The following is a 16,392-nucleotide window of genomic DNA, read 5'->3' as shown; positions in this document are numbered from 1 at the left end:
TGGGCTTCCAATCTGGATAAATGGCCGGAGCTAGCCACTTACGCCTTGGAGATCTTGTCATGCCCCGCAGCCAGCGTTCTGTCTGAACGTGTGTTCAGCGCTGCTGGTGGTGTGCTGACAGATAAGCGCACGCGGCTCTCCACTGATAATGTAGACAGACTCACGTTCATAAAGATGAACAAATCATGGATCCGAAATGACTTTTCTACCCCTGTGTCATCCTGGGGAGAGTAAAAGCTTGATGATTGTTTAAAATCACCCTACCAACCGTTTTAAGCTTTCAAATTACTAATCATGTTTATCTGTATCTTGACTGGAAAATAATTTGGGCTTTGTAGCAGTGTGCAGCACTGATCCTATTAGGCCATCTATAATAAGCTCCACCAGATTTAAAATTAAAAATAATTTTTAGCTGCATCTAGCCCGGAAAATAATTTTGGGGCTCCGAGATGCGCAAGACACATAAGTGCCTTCTTGCTGCACTACCTGCAGCATGACCCTCATATTGTCAGAATTCGAAGTAATCATGACTACTGGGTTGCCACACTCTTAGATCCCCCAAACTTTTCGATCAACCTTTTCATTTTAATAAAGACCAAAAAAATGGTCATTTTTGAAATTATAAGCATTAGCAGGTTGTTAGAAACTGAAATCAAACAGATTTCAACTCAAAACTTTATTCTAGGTGATGTTACATTTTCACATAGGACCCCTTGTTCGAAAGGAGCTTCTGAACTCTCTCGTCCATTGAATTTGTCAGGTTTTGGATGGTTTCTGCTTCAATTGTTTTGCATGAGGACAGAATACCCTCCCAGAGCTGTTGCTTAGATGTGAACTGCCTCCCGCCATCATAGACACTCCTTTTAATGATGCTCCAAAGGTTCTGAATGGGGTAGAGGTCAGGGGAGCATGGGGGTCACACCATAAGTTTGTCCCCTTTTATGCCCATATCAGCCAGAGATGCAGATGTTTTATGTGCAGCATGAGATGGTGCATTATCATGCAGAAAAATGATCTTGCTGTGAAATACACGGTTCTTCTTCTTGAACCATGGCAGGAAGTGCTGTTTGAGAAAATCCACATACATTATGGAGTTCATCTTTAGCGCCTTCAGGGATCCTAAAGGGGCCGACAATCTCTCTCCCCATGATTCCAGCCCAAAACATTACTCCACCTCCTCCTTGTTGGCGCTGTAGCCGTGTTTGCGTGGGGTGTCCATCAACCAGCCATCCTCCACTCCATCCATCTGGACCATCGAGCGCTGCACGGCACTCATCCGTGAACAAAACAGTTTTGAAATCAGTCTTCATGTAATGTTTGGCCCACTGGAGCCGTTTCTGCTTGTGTGAAGTGGATAGAGGAGGTCGACAGGATGGCGTATGCACAGCTGCAAACCTCTGAAGGACCCTGCATCTTGTTGTTCGGGGGACGTTGGAGGCACAAGCAGCTTCAAAAACTTGTCTGCTGCTATGACAAGGCTTTTTTGCCGCTGCTCTTTCAACCTGACGTAATTGCCTGTAGGAAAGAGTCCTCAATTTGCCCTTATCAGCACGCACACGTGTGTACTGTGAATCAGCTACATACTTCTTGATTGCCAAGACACTTCATCCTGATCATCGCACAATGTTGATTGTAGTCATGCCTTGACCTAAACACTCCACAATTTGTTGCTTCTCAGCAGCCGACACATCCTTTTTCTTTCCCATTTTGGCAGAAAATGTAGGCTGCTTAATAATGTGAGAGAGCCTTCTTAAGTAGTCTTGCCTTTCATTGGACACACCTGACAAACTAATTAGCACTGGTGTCTGCAATTGCTTACAGTGATATAAAGAGCCCTGACACACATCACCATCAATGAGTTTAACTGACAAACAAACAAATTCTTCCCTTATCACTCCTAAACACTTTTTGCATAATAATTTGGAACACAGTGTACATGTGCTTTTCCACAAAACACCAGTGGTTCACGTAGTGAATCTTACAGTTCTAACTTGCCAACCGTGGTCTGTATGGAGTTGTTCAATAAAGGGCCCAAAATTAAGATAACATAGATGGGAGAGGTCTCTATGAATAGGAATTCCTAAGTATTTGATACCCTGTGAGGGCCAGGCAAAGGGAAAGTTGGACTGGATGGAATCCTATATGGATTTAGGGAGGGAGACATCGAGGGCCTCAGACTTCGCTGCATTGATTTTAAAATTTGACCATGTAACAAAGTGATCTATTTCAGCCATAACAGCATGGATGGATATATGTGATTGAGTGATATATACTAGGACATCATCAGCAAATAGAGAGCACTTGTACTCGGTGCCTCCCACCTCAATCCACCTAATATTGGGGTTATGGCGAATTGATGAGAGCAGGTGCTCCGTCACTAGGATGTATAAGAGAGGGGACAGAGAACATCCCTGCCTTGTACCATTGGTGATTGTGAAAGGTGATGAAAATGTTCTGACGCGCCCCCTGGGCCTTGGGACACCCGGAGCCGGACCCTTTTTGGTGGATGCTGGTGGTTGTAGTCTCCGTGGCGGCAACCCGGTTCCGTGGCTCAGGGCGGTCAAACCAGTGGCGGAACTATTTATGTGGTTTTGATGTTTAAATGTCCGACTACGCCACCCGTGGATTGCGGTCAGAGTGAACCGCCGCTCCAGGGCAGACCGCTGAGGCTGGTGTTGTGGGTGCAGCAGAGCGTAGCATAACTCCCCACGGGAGGAGTATAGCCTCAGGGCAGTGTATGCGGAGGATGGGGGTGATGGTGCAGGGCAGCAGCAGTAATGACACGGAGTCAGTGATGCAGTCCAGGGCCTTTACTCACAGTTCTTATTATCCAGACCACGTCTGCAGGTAACGGCTGCCCACGTCGTACTGTGCTCACCAGGTGAGGGGCTCAGACAACTCCCAGATAACTTTGGAGCGCTTCACAGGACCCCCTTTGTGTGTCCTTTGTCTGGCCTTTCTTACCAACCCTTCTGTCCGGCTGCCTCGGGCCTCCTCTTGGTAAACTTGGCGCCAGTTTCCCTGACCCTATGTGGTGCCTTCCTAGCGGGTGTAGCGAGGGGCTGCGCCACATAAAATGTCACAGCCTCCTGTTTCTAGCTGAGGGTCGTTTCCTGCCTCCACTAGTTTCGGGGACCGGTCTCCCCCTTTGGCCTGACCCCTCCACGCAGGTGGATTCTGGCGTGCGGTGGCGACTCGCCCGTCCGCACCCCTGAGATCCCTTCGTTCCTCGTTCCTGGAGCCTTCTCCGCTCCTCTTCCTTCCTTCTCCCTCTTCCAGGCCTGGGCCTCTGTTACTAGGCCCGCCTCCGGAGCAGAGCTCATGCAGAGCCCCTGCTCCCTGCCACTTCTGCTCAGACTTCTCTGCACTGAACTAAGATGGTGCCCACCTTTTATACTCCCTTCTCAATGCACCCAGGAACTGCTTCCTCCCTGCTCCTGCACTACAGGGTTCCCCTTCCTCAGTGTTCCCTCCCCCCACTCCAGCCAGGGACAGGGACTGTCGTGCCCATCTCAGGGGCATATTGGTCGCCCTGCCCCACGGCAATGTGGTGTAATGCATGCAGGTGTCGGGTCCTGATCCACACTACATCCTTACCTGAGAGTGAGATATCACACCTCTGGGTGAGGTGCAATACCTCTGTAGCAACCGAGCCCTCAGGGTGCTACAGTTCCATTTATCTTCAGCCTAGGTGACGTATTGCGATACAGGGCCGTGATTTTGGCTATAAAAGGGTCCCCTAGACCCCTACCCCAAGCTTTTTAAGAGAATCATATATGGCGTGCCAGGAGACTCTATGGAATGCTTTCTCAGCATCCAACGAGAGTATCTAATTACAAATTTTTAACTGCATCTAGCCCAGGAAATACTTTGTGCCTAGTAGCACGGTCTGCTAGTCAGCGGATTATCCCGGCTGTTAAGCAAGCTACACCACCTGTAGTTTGGACACTTAATTTTTTCAAAGGAAATGCTTCGGGACCACGGGATACTCAGTGAAGAGCATCAGGAGGCACCCCAAGGCATAGGGGCTGGGACTGGCAGTAGGATGCCTTGCGGTGGACAGCCGAGCTCGATCCTTATAAAAGCTTTTTAACTGCAGCAGCTTTAGTGGACGCTACTGGAGCTGGAATTACGCGGCTGCTGGCATGAGACTTGCCCTCCAATAGATCCTTGTAAATGGATTTAAAGTGTATTCATTCAAATTAGAGAGACAATTTAAATTAAAAAGCTTAGAGCTGCCTCCACCACAGGGGGGCTCGCTCGACCCACCAGCGGACAGGCACCAGTATTGGGAGAGGGGGGCTGGCCATCAGGGTTCACCGCGGCTCTGGCACAAACCCGGTGACACGGAGGTGGCACGGGCAGGAGCGGACTGGCCGTGTCGGCTTCTCACTTTTTGGATTTTAGAAGGGCATGACATGCCTATATCTGTGTCTCCCCCTCCTTTTACTCCTCCACCTCTTTTATTTTCGCATGACTATATGTACTTGTCACTTTTCCATGTGTTAGTTATGTCTTCTGAGCAGTTTGTCAGCTTTTGGACACCTTTGAAGGTGTTTTCTATGTGTTTCTATGTGTTTTTGTTTGCCTGCCATTGGTTTTAACGGTGTTCGAAGGTGTTCGACGAACAGTTCGACGAACAGTTCGGCGAACACACGGGTGTTCGACGAACCGAACCGAACTCGAACACTACGGGGGTGGCTCAACACTATTGATTATATAATCAGTAATTATTAATATAAAATGTAAAATTACAGCACCTTTCCTTTAACTACAGAACTGCATTAGTGATGGAAGGAGAGCAATAAACCCAACATGCATCTTCATTATACAACCAGGGAAGCAGTGATTTCATGATCAGAAGGGGTTCTACAGGGCTGTACAATCATATAGTGGGTGGTCTCTTATTGTTCATGGATAATTTATAAAGGTTATATGACACCAGACATGTGTTTAAAAAATATTTTTCTCTGCTTGGACTTTCCTCCTCTTCTTCCAACATCTATAACTTTTTTATTTTTCCATTGACATCACAGTATAAGGGCTTGTTTTTTTTTGCAGGAAAAGTTGGTTTGAATTACACCATTCATTTTACTATATAATTCAATGGAAAATTTGAAAAGTAATCCAAGTGAGGTGAAATAGTGGAACAAAATGCAATTCCACCATTGGGTTTAATTTGTTCGGCATTCACTATGCAGTATTATAACCTGGTAACACGATTCTTCAAGTCAGGTCACGGCCCCACTATGAGTATTTGGTCAGTATTCGGTCAGTATTTTTTCTCAGGAGTGAGAGCCAAAACCAGGAGTGGGTGATAAATGCAGAATTGGTGACTTGTTTCTATTATACCTTTCTCTGATTGTTCCTCACCAGGTTTTGGCTCCCACTCCTGAGAAAGAATACTGACTGAATACTGAACAAATACTGATAATGGGGCTGTGGCCTTTAGTCATTTTTTTGGGAAGGTGCAGCAATTGAAAAACAGCAATTCAGGTGTTTCCATTTTTTTCTTTTTACCATGTTTATGATATGAGTTAATCAATTTTATTTTTTGATAGACTAGACTTTTACAAACACAGCATTACCAAAAATGCTTTTTTTATTTCTTTATTTTTAAAGTGGGAAAAGTGGGGGGAATCAAACTTTTATGTTTTTTTCATATTTTTTAAAAACACTTTTTTATTTTTTTAGTCCCCGTGTTTGTTTGATCACTTGTTCTATATATTGCAATACATGAGTATTGCAGTATACAGTATATTGTAAATAACAGGCTTTTAATAAGCACAGGCTGCGGCTGGACTTCATTGGAGTACCAAGATGCTGTTTTTACCTTGACAACCCATCAGCATCCCCCATTACAATTGGCACCAAAATTAATCACACCACTTAAATGCTTGTGCTAGAGAATGAAAGCAGCATTTAAAGGGGTAAACAGCAGTGATCTGAGCATGTTTAAGGGGATGAAAGAGTGAAGAGACACACATAGTAGTGTTTAAGCCTAGTGTCTGGGATCAAACATCACCATCTGCTGACCAAACATGATAAGAAGAGAGAAAGAGGGAAGATTCAAAAGGCCACAAGACCGTAATGCGGAAGATAAGGTTATCCATATTTTAGAGGACATGCACGGTGGTATGACCGATCTAGGTAATCTGAGCATTCGCCTCTGTTGTCGGGTTCAGGGAGAGGGAGAGACAGTGGCCCAATACGTGAATGCTCTGCAAGAAGAAACGACGCACATCACTAATCAAACCAACGGTGAATATAGGGGCTAGGCCCCCCTTGATGAAGTATTGAGAGATCAGCTGGTCGTGGGCCTGAGGGATACCCACCTGAGGCAAACCCTGAAAGAACACCTGTACTAAAATCCCGAACATGAGCTTCCTTGAGGTAGAGGCCAGAGTCTGAGAAGAAGAGGCCCCGACTCTAACAGGTATGGTCCGAAGCCATGAAGTAACCGCCTCACAGGCGCACAATGCCAAACCAGACATGGCCCGTGAATTTGGACAAGAGATGTGAGAAATTAGTTTTGAGCTACGGAGCATAAGAAGAACGGCATGAAGAGCGATCAGAGCAGGGGTATCCCCCACCTGGAGATCAGCGGTACATGCCTAGGCGCACACCAAACAAGCGCAGATTCGAAGGCTGGACCTGTGGAGGTATGAGACACATTTCGAGGGATTGCCCCACCCGAGAGCATTAGCAGGGAAAGCAGGTGTTAAACTAATATGCCCCGTGGTCAAGGAGCACACTACAGTGCTAGGTCCCACTAGACAGGGGACTGAAAGCTCTGAATCCGTAATTTCTGAGAGTCCCACTTCGTGGACTGAGTTAAATGGACAGAGGATTTGTTGCTTAATGGACACTGGGTCCCAGATGACCAAAATGCCAGAAGTACACTACCGTTCAAAAGTTTAGGGTCACCCAGACAATTTTGGGTTTTAAATGAAAAGTCCTACTTTTATTTATCAAATGAGTTGCAAAATGATTAGAAAATATAGTCCAGACATTGAAAAGGTTAGAAATAATGATTTTTATTAGAAAGAATAATTTTTTCCTTCAAACTTTGCTTTCGTCAAAGAATGATCCCTTTGCAGCAATTACACCATTGCAGACCTTCGGCATTCTAGCTGTTAATTTGCTGAGGTAATCTTGAGAAATTTCACCCCATGCTTTCTGAAGCTGCTCCCACAAGTTGGATTGGCTTGATGGGCACTTTTTGCGTACTATACAGTCAAGCTGCTCCCACAACAGCTCAATGGGGTTGAGACCTGATGACTGCGCTGACCACTCCATTACAGATAGAATACCTGCTGCCTGCTTCTTCTCCAAATAGTCCATGCATAATTTGGAGGTGTGCTTTGGGTCTTTGTCCTGTTGTAGGATGAAATTGGCTTGAATCAAGCGCTGTCCACGGGGTATGGCATGGCGTTGCAAAATGGAGTGATAGCCTTCCTCATTCAAAATCCCATTTACCTTGTACAAATCTCCCACTTTACCAGCACCAAAGAAACCCCAGATCATCACATTACCTACATCATGCTTGCAGATGGCGTCAGACACTCTTCCAGCATCTTTTCAGCTGTTCTGCGTCTCACAAATGTTCTTCTGTGTGATCCAAACACCTTAAACTTTGATTCTTCTGTCCATTAAACTTTTTGTCAATCTTCCTTTGTCCAATGTCTGGCTAATAAAAGGAAAAGATTAATATGGGCAAAAGAACACAGTCTCAGATACGGCTTTTTCTTTGCCACTTTTCCCTGAAGGCCAGCATCCTGGAGTCGCCTCTTCACTGTAGACGTTGACACTGGCGTTTTGCATGTACTTTATTTAATGAAGCTGCCAGTTGAGGAGCTGTGAGGGGTCGATTTCTCAAACTAGAGACTCTGATGTACTTGTCTTGTTGCTCAGTTGTGCAGTGGGGCCTCCCACTTCTTTTTCTACTCTGGTTAGAGCCTGTTTGTGCTCTCCTCTGAAGGAAGTAGTAAACACTGTTGTAGGAAATCATCAGTTTCTTGGTAATTTCTCGCATGGAATAGCCTTCATTTCTTAGAACAAGAATAGACTGTTGAGTTTCACATGAAAGTTCTCTTTTTCTGGCCATTTTGAGAGCTTCATAGAACAAACAAATGGAATGCTCCAGATTCTCAACTAGCTCAAAGGAAGGTCAATTTTATAGATTCTCAAATCAGCCAAACCGTTTTCAGCTGGGCTAACATACTTGTGCATGGGTTTTCTAGGGTTTTCTAATCATCCATTAGCCTTCTTACACAGTTAGCAAACACAAAGTACCATTAAAACACTGGATTGTTAGATGTTGGAAATGGGCCTCTATACACCTATGTAGATATTGCAATAAAAACAAGACGTTTGCAGCTAGAATAGTCATTTACCACATTAACAATGTATAGAGTGTATTTCCGATTCATTTAATGTTAGCTTCATTTAAAAAAATTGCTTTTCTTTCAAAAATAATGAAATTTCTAAATGACCCCAAACTTTTGAACGGTAGTGTATATTTCCGTCAGCACTTTTAAATTGCCGCCCAATCCAGAGGGAGCCCGACTATATGACTGATGGCTGCCAACTAGTTATCCATTAGTTGTCCGCATTTAAAACTAGGACATTAGGCTTAGTCGATTGCCAACTTCTGCTGCATTGTGACTGCGGGTATCCTTTGGGTAATTCCTGTATACCTACTTGTTCCGCAATTTGCACATATTTGTAACGTACTTTTCACTATGAATTTATATTATAACTAATAAAGTTTTTTTATATGCCTCATACTCAGTTCTTTCTAGCGTTTATACTTTATCTTTGAGTAGGCAAAATCTCACGGCTATGGGGTGTGAGCTGTGTTTCTTCCGCACCTCCTACCCGTGACTCTTATCATGTTGGCCGAAGTGTTTACAACTAGTTATCCATCCCAGTAGCAGGGTGGTATGGATGAAGATGAGCGTCTGCAGATGAAACCTGGGAAAGAAGGGAATCGTGCTGTTAAAAGGCCACATTGGGGGTCGACCCATCGTGACTTTGGGGATGAATGTCCTGAAGGAAGTAGAACAATTTCTGGCAAGCAGCCTTCAGGGAAGTGACTGGAAAAGCCTACAACCTGCAGTAACCACCGCTCCACCATACCTCTGCACGACCAGCTCTACCCTCACCTACTGTATCCTCACCCATCCCTTGTAGATTGTGAGCCCTCGCGGGCAGGGTCCTCACTCCTCCTGTACCAGTCGCTGTCACATTGTGTTCAAGATTATTGTAACTGTTCTTGTATTATACCCCTTTTTCACATGGAATAAATGGCGCTATAATAATAAATAATAATAATAATAATAAAAATCACGGCACCACCCTAGTAGAAGAGTATTTCAACAGCTGATTTGGGCTACTCAAATCCAGAGATCGCCAGTCGACTCCAAACTCCTGGGAAAAGTGGTGGTACTCGCTACTACCGCCCTGACTTTGCCACATGGTCGGACAGTGCTCATTATGCCAGTCTGGCGAACCCCAATGAAAGGGGGAAGTCATGCCGGGACTGCAGGGTATCCGCACGCTGGCGACCATGCAGCAGGGACGTGTGTTGGTGAGATGCATTAATTTCAGCAGGACAAGCCTACGGCTGGCTCTCAATAAGGAAGTGGCGCGAGTCTATGTGATTCCGGAGAACGTCGCAAGATCGGATGCCATGAATTTGACCCCTGTGGATGGAGATTTGTGGACATTGTCATGTCCATAAACCAGAAGAAGAGGCAGTACAAAGTAAGACACAACCATGATTTATTGGAGCAGATGAAAGTAGACTTATCCGGGTTTTCCTCCAGACAAGTGGGACAAGTGGAAGATCTGTTGGGGCGATATCAGGAAGCGTTCGTCCGCCACAATGACGACTTTGAATATACAGAGGCTATCCAGCATGAGATCCCTACGGGAAGTACGACCCCATTTGGGAAAGATATTGTCAAATTCCACACTAGATGTACCAGGAAGTGAAGGATCTGTTGGCCCACATGTTGCAGAGCAGGGTGATACGAGAAAGTCAGAGTCCCTGGACTGCGTCCATAAAGTTAGTCCAGAAGAAGGACATGGCTCTGAGGCTTTGTGTGCAGTATCTGTGGTAGAACGTCTGCATGGTCCGAAAATCATACCGTTTGCCGAGGATAGAAGAATCCCTGTCAGCATTGGGAAAAGCTAGATATTTCTCCTCCCTCGATTTGGCCAGTGGATATTGATAGATCCCCATGGCTGAGCAGGACCGGCTTTCATCCTCCCCATGGGATTATTTAAATTCAATTGAATACCGTTTGGGTTAAATAATACCCCGGGAACTTTCCAGTGGTTAAGGAGAGGTGCCTTGGAGACTTGAACTTTGAGGCGATGCTAATATACCTGGATGACATCATCGTATACTTCACCTTGTTTGAAGAGCAACTTGGTAGACTTGGGCAGGTGTTGGAGCGCCTTAAGAAAGGCGCCAGAAGAAAATCGAGTACCTGGGGCATACAGTCTCTAGTGTAGGTTTGTGCCCAACAAAGGAGAAAGAAGCTACCTTGCACATTTGGCCTACACCCACGGCATTGTGAAAATTATTAGTTTTCCTGGGCCTGTTAGGGGTACTATGGAAGATTTAGCAATGATTCACAAAGACTCCAGCACCACAGCATGGGCCACTAAGGGGAATGGCAGGAAGTTCCAAGAGTCGGCCAATCCAATGGGGGCCAAGGCAAAAAGAAGATTTTTAGGCGTTGAAGCTTGCATTGACAAATGCTCCTATCCTAGCTTACGCTGACTTCTCTCAACCTTTTGAGTGATAAATAGATGGAAGTCTCACCGGTCTAGGAGCAGTGCTGGCCAAGGTCTAAAAGGACAAGGGCGAGTGATTGCCTACGCTAGCAGATCCCTACAGGATATGGAGAGGAATCCTAAAAATTATAGCTCATTAAAACTAGAATTGTTATCCCTGGCATGGGCCATGACTGAAAAGTTTGCAGAATATCTGTCGACGTTGGAAGTTAATGTGCGGACTGACAACAACCCACTTGCTCACTTATAATAAGCAAAACTGAGAGCATTGGAACAAAGATGGGTCGCAAGGATATCCAAGTACCAGTGCTTTTCTGGTATTGATAAAGAAGATTTACATTTCAAAACTTCTCCTTTACTTTGCAATGTTAAATACGGACAGCACACGGATGGCATTCGTGTGCTGTACGTGTTTTTCACGGACCCATAGACTTGTATTAGCCCCTGTCATTAGTGCTGCCGGAAAAAACGGACATGTACATTGCAGCATAGGTTATAATGGCTAGGTGTGGTATCCGTGAAAAAGAACTGATCCCTCATGCACTGGAAACACGGACATGTGAAGGAGACCTCATACTGACAGATGTATCAGCAGTGAACGCAGAGCTGCAAAATATAAAGCACTGGCCCGTGGGCCAAACCTGGCCCGCATGGTGAGCACATTTGCTTGGCGATGCTGGGTGGGTCCCCTGCCCGGAATCACGCTTTCTCCCGGCATCGCACTTTTAACTATATCGGCATCCTGGATGCCAATACAGTTGAAAGCAATGATGGAGTAGGGAGCATCAGCTTACGCTCCCTCTCTCATCATCCCCCCTCTCCGTCTGACGTCTCTGCACACTCACTGTGCCGAGGTGTGCAGAGGATCTGAAGACATCATGAAGAGAGCAGAGCAGGGGGGAAACGGGCATAGGTGAGTTGTTGTTTTTTATACTGTATAATGTGGAGCGCATTATACTATGTGGATCACTATGTGGGGCCTGTTATATTGTATGGAGCACTATGTAAGGCTATTATAATGTATGGAGCACTATGTTGGGTCATTATACTGTATGGAACACTATATCAGGCTATTATACTGTATGGAGCGCTATGTGGAGCCATTATACTGTATGGAACACTATGTGGAGCCATTATACTGTATGGAGCACTATGTGGGGTCATTATACTGTATGGAGCACTGTATGAGTCCATTATACTGTATGGACCACTATGCGGGGTCCATTATACTGTATGGGGCACTATGTGGGGCCCATTATACTGTATGGTGCACTATCTGAGGCCATTAAACTGTATAGAGCACAATGTGGAGCAATTATACTGTATGGAGCACTGTATGAGGTTATTATACTATATGGATCACTATGTCGGCCATTTATACTGTATGGAGCACTATGTAGGGCCCATTATACAGTATGGAGCACCCATGTGGAGCCTATTATACTGTATGTAGCACTATGTGGGGCCATTATACTTGTGAAGAGATGAGATTGTGGGTTGTAAATAATCACCTAGGCAGGTTAACGATGCAACAATATTTTATTCCCCACATCCATGGTAATACAACAACTCCAGGTAAATCGCCCAAATACAGTTCTCTCAGTCCTCAAGTTCCCAGAACGTTCATCTTGCTCAGTCTGTACTGATCTCCAAGACTGCATATGCGATCGATCCATCCATGGTCCAGGTCCTTAGATTAGATCCTACAACTTCGACATCATTACACCTTCTCACTAGACATGTTGCTTCTTTTCTTTTTCATTGGGATCAGCCCCCTGAATGGGCAGAACTGCTCTCAAGCCCCCTCAAAAGCTAAAGGCCCCATCACACATAACGAGATTGCTAGCGAGATTGTCATTACGTCACGGTTTTGGGATCACTGGAGAGTCGTTTTGTGATCGCTGGGGAGCTGTCAAACATGCAGAACTTCCCAACGATTTCGGCCGCCCCAGCGATCTAACTAACGATCTCGGCGGTCATTGGGACGCTTTCACACAGCAGCTCTTTCAACGATCCACACCTTGATAGGGACTGTACTGTGTCACAAAGGCGTGCATAAAATTAAGCAAAATCAGGACTCAGTCGAATGAATGGATATCAACAGCCCAGAGAATTCTGCTAGGATCTGCAATCCAGCACGAGGTCAGAAACAAAGGATGGAATCGCTATTCTGTTGCCTTCTTTATGCACGGTGGAAAATGAGAACGCTGTAGCGACCACCAATCGGGGACAAGGGGCGCAGAAAAGTCCAATTTATGCACGCCTACGTGTCTCAGTTCTGAATTGCTAACGAGGTCGTTGATAAGGTGTCAAATACAGCGATGCACACAGCCCAGTGGGAGCGCAACGACCCAGGAATGGTCCAGGAAGCTTTGTAACGATCAGCGATCTCACAGCAGGGGCCTGATCGTTGCTACCTGTCAGACATAACGAGATCGCTAGCAAGATCGCTATTGCGTCACAAAACCCGTGACGTATCAACGATCTCGCTAGCGATCTCGTTATGTGTGACAGGGCCTTTAGTGTGCATTAGTGGAGGTATTTTTCTCAAGTCAAACTCATCACCTGGGTCTGATTGTGAGACTCCCTGTGGTGACAACTTAGAGGGATCTACTTTCAACACTCACACAATGGACCTAGTCGCTGTTTGAACAATGGCTTAAGGCTCCTGAGATACTGATGAGATTACTGGAATGCTGGACACTTCACAAGTGAAATTAATGTACATAACTGATGAGCCGGACATGTTGCCGGTCACGGTGGTCATCAAGTCCCGTTAAACTTGCATCCAGCACCACCACAGGCTCAGGGCAGTTAAGTTCTATTTAAACATGAGCAGTCTAGATAGTTCCCATTTTTTAACGGTTTTGCCCACACTTTTGCAATTCTCAATGATGGTATACATATCTGTTACACTATACCAACCCAACATTGCTGCTGCATGGAGACTGAGTTGGCGGACGTTCCTGCCCGCCTCCACTGCTGAAGGTGTCCACATGGGGTAGTGCGCGTCATTTGATGAAACGGGAAACTTTTTTCCTGACGCGCACCATGACCGCGCCGCCAAATGTGACGTACATGGCAGCGGAAGTCCCACCCTCTAATGTCGCAATGCACGTCAGGAAGATTTCCACGTAATTAAAGACAACAGGGAGCGGTGGGATACATATATTCATCACATGAGACACACAGGATGTAGCTCCCCCCGAGGAAGCCAACGCAAAACGCGCATCAGGGCTCTGGCGTGACACATGGGCACTGGCATATTGATGGGTAAGCAGTAGTGATGACCAAATGTGCTCGAGACTGCTCGGTACTCACCCGAGCATCCCTGTGCTTGACAAGCTCGGCGAATATTTCTGGGTTGCTTAGCTGGAACTCAGGTCCCATCCCTGCATGTTTGGTTTGGTGCTCTTTAGAGAGCCAATGAACATGCAGGGATTGCCTGCCACGCACTGTAATGCTGTAGCCATGTTGGTTGTGGGCATTACAGTGTTTGACTGGCCGCACAGCATCATCAGGTCTATATAAGACCTGGCGCCGCTATGCTCGTCACAGTCTACCCCAGAATCAGGAAGAATAGGGAGAGTTGCTGCTGAGTCGGGGAGATATTTGCTTGTTTATAGTGAGTATAGACATTCCACAACATATATATATGTATATATATATATATATATATATATATATATATATATATATATATACAGTACAGACCAAAAGTTTGGACACACCTTCTCATTTAAAGATTTTTCTGTATTTTCATGACTATGAAAATTGTACATTCACACTGAAGGCATTAAAACTATGAATTAACACATGTGGAATATATACTTAACAAAAAAGTGTGAAACAACTGAAAATATGTCTTATATTCTAGGTTCTTCAAAGTAGCCACCTTTTGCTTTGATGACTGCTTTGCACACTCTTGGCATTCTCTTGATGAGCTTCAAGTGGTAGTCACCGGAAATGGTTTTCACTTCACAGGTGTGCCCTGTCAGGTTTAATAAGTGGGATTTCTTGCCTTATAACTGAGGTTGGGACCATCAGTTGTGTTGTGCAGAAGTCTGGTGGATACACAGCTGATAGTCCTACTGAATAGACTGTTAAAATTTGTATTATGGCAAGAAAAAAGTTAAGTAAAGAAAAACGAGTGGCCATCATTACTTTTAGAAATGAAGGTCAGTCAGTGCGAAAAATTGGGAAAACTTTGAAAGTGTCCCCAAGTGCAGTTGCAAAAACCATCAAGCACTACAAAGAAACTGGCTCACATAAGGACTGCCCCAGGAAAGGAAGACGAAGAGTCACCTCTGCTTCTGAGGATAATTTTATCCGAGTCACCAGCCTCAGAAATCGCAGGTTAACAGCAGCTCAGATTAGAGACCAGGTCAATGCCACACAGAGTTCTAGCAGCAAACACATCTCTTCAACAACTGTTAAGAGGAGACTTTGTGCAGCAGGCCTTCATGGTAAAATAGCTGCTAGGAAACCACTGCTAAGGACAAGCAACAAGCAGAAGAGACTTGTTTGGGCTAAAGAATACAAGGAATGGACATGAGAGCAGTAGAAATCTGTGCTTTGGTCTGATGATTCCAAATTTGAGATCTTTGGTTCCAACCACCGTGTCTTTGTGCGACGCAGAAAAGGTGAACGAATGGACTCTACATGCCTGGTTCCCACCGTGAAGCATGGAGGAGGAGGTGTGATGGTGTGGGGGTGCTTTGCTGGTGACACTGTTGGGGATTTATTCAAAATTGAAGGCATACTGAATCAGCATGGCTACCACAGCATCTTGCAGCGGCATGCTATTCCATCCGGTTTGCGTTTAGTTGGACCATCATTTATTTTTCAACAGGACAATCACCCCAAACACACCTCCAGGCTGTGTAAGGGCTATTTGACCAAGAGGGAGAGTGATGGGGTGTTATGCCAGATGACCTGGCCTCCACAGTCACCAGACCTGAATCCAATCGAGATGGTTTGGGGTGAGCTGGACCGCAGAGTGAAGGCAAAAGGGCCAACAAGTGCTAAGCATCTCTGGGAACTCCTTCAAGATTGTTGGAAGACCATTTCCGGTGACTACCTCTTGAAGCTCATCAAGAGAATGCCAAGAGTGTGCAAAGCAGTCATCCATGCAAAAGGTGGCTACCTTGAAGAACCTAGAATATAAGACATATTTTCAGTTGTTTAACACTTTTTTGTTAAGTATATAATTCCACATGTGTTAATTCATAGTTTTGATGCCTTCAGTGTGAATATACAATTTTCATAGTCATGAAAATGCAGAAAAATCTTTAAATGAGAAGGTGTGTCCAAATTTTTGGTCTGTACTGTATATATATATATATATATACATATATATATATATATATATATCCAACAGAACTAACAGTCCTTCTGAGGACTAATCCAGCTGCATATATTCAGTGGTGATAGCAGGAGTTAGGCAGGCAGGGTATGTGGCAGACTGCAGTGCATGATACAGCACAAGATGGTTCATTAAACATCCTGTCTGCTGCTGTATTAATTACAGATATTTGTAGACATAGCCACGGATATCAGGGGCCAGGGAATTTTTTTTATCTT

The sequence above is a fragment of the Phyllobates terribilis genome, unplaced genomic scaffold (genome assembly GCF_046119375.1).
Source record: "Phyllobates terribilis strain yellow unplaced genomic scaffold, ASM4611937v1 Scaffold_11__3_contigs__length_659146591, whole genome shotgun sequence".
NCBI lineage: Eukaryota > Metazoa > Chordata > Amphibia > Anura > Dendrobatidae > Phyllobates > Phyllobates terribilis.
This window is presented reverse-complemented; position numbering follows the sequence as displayed.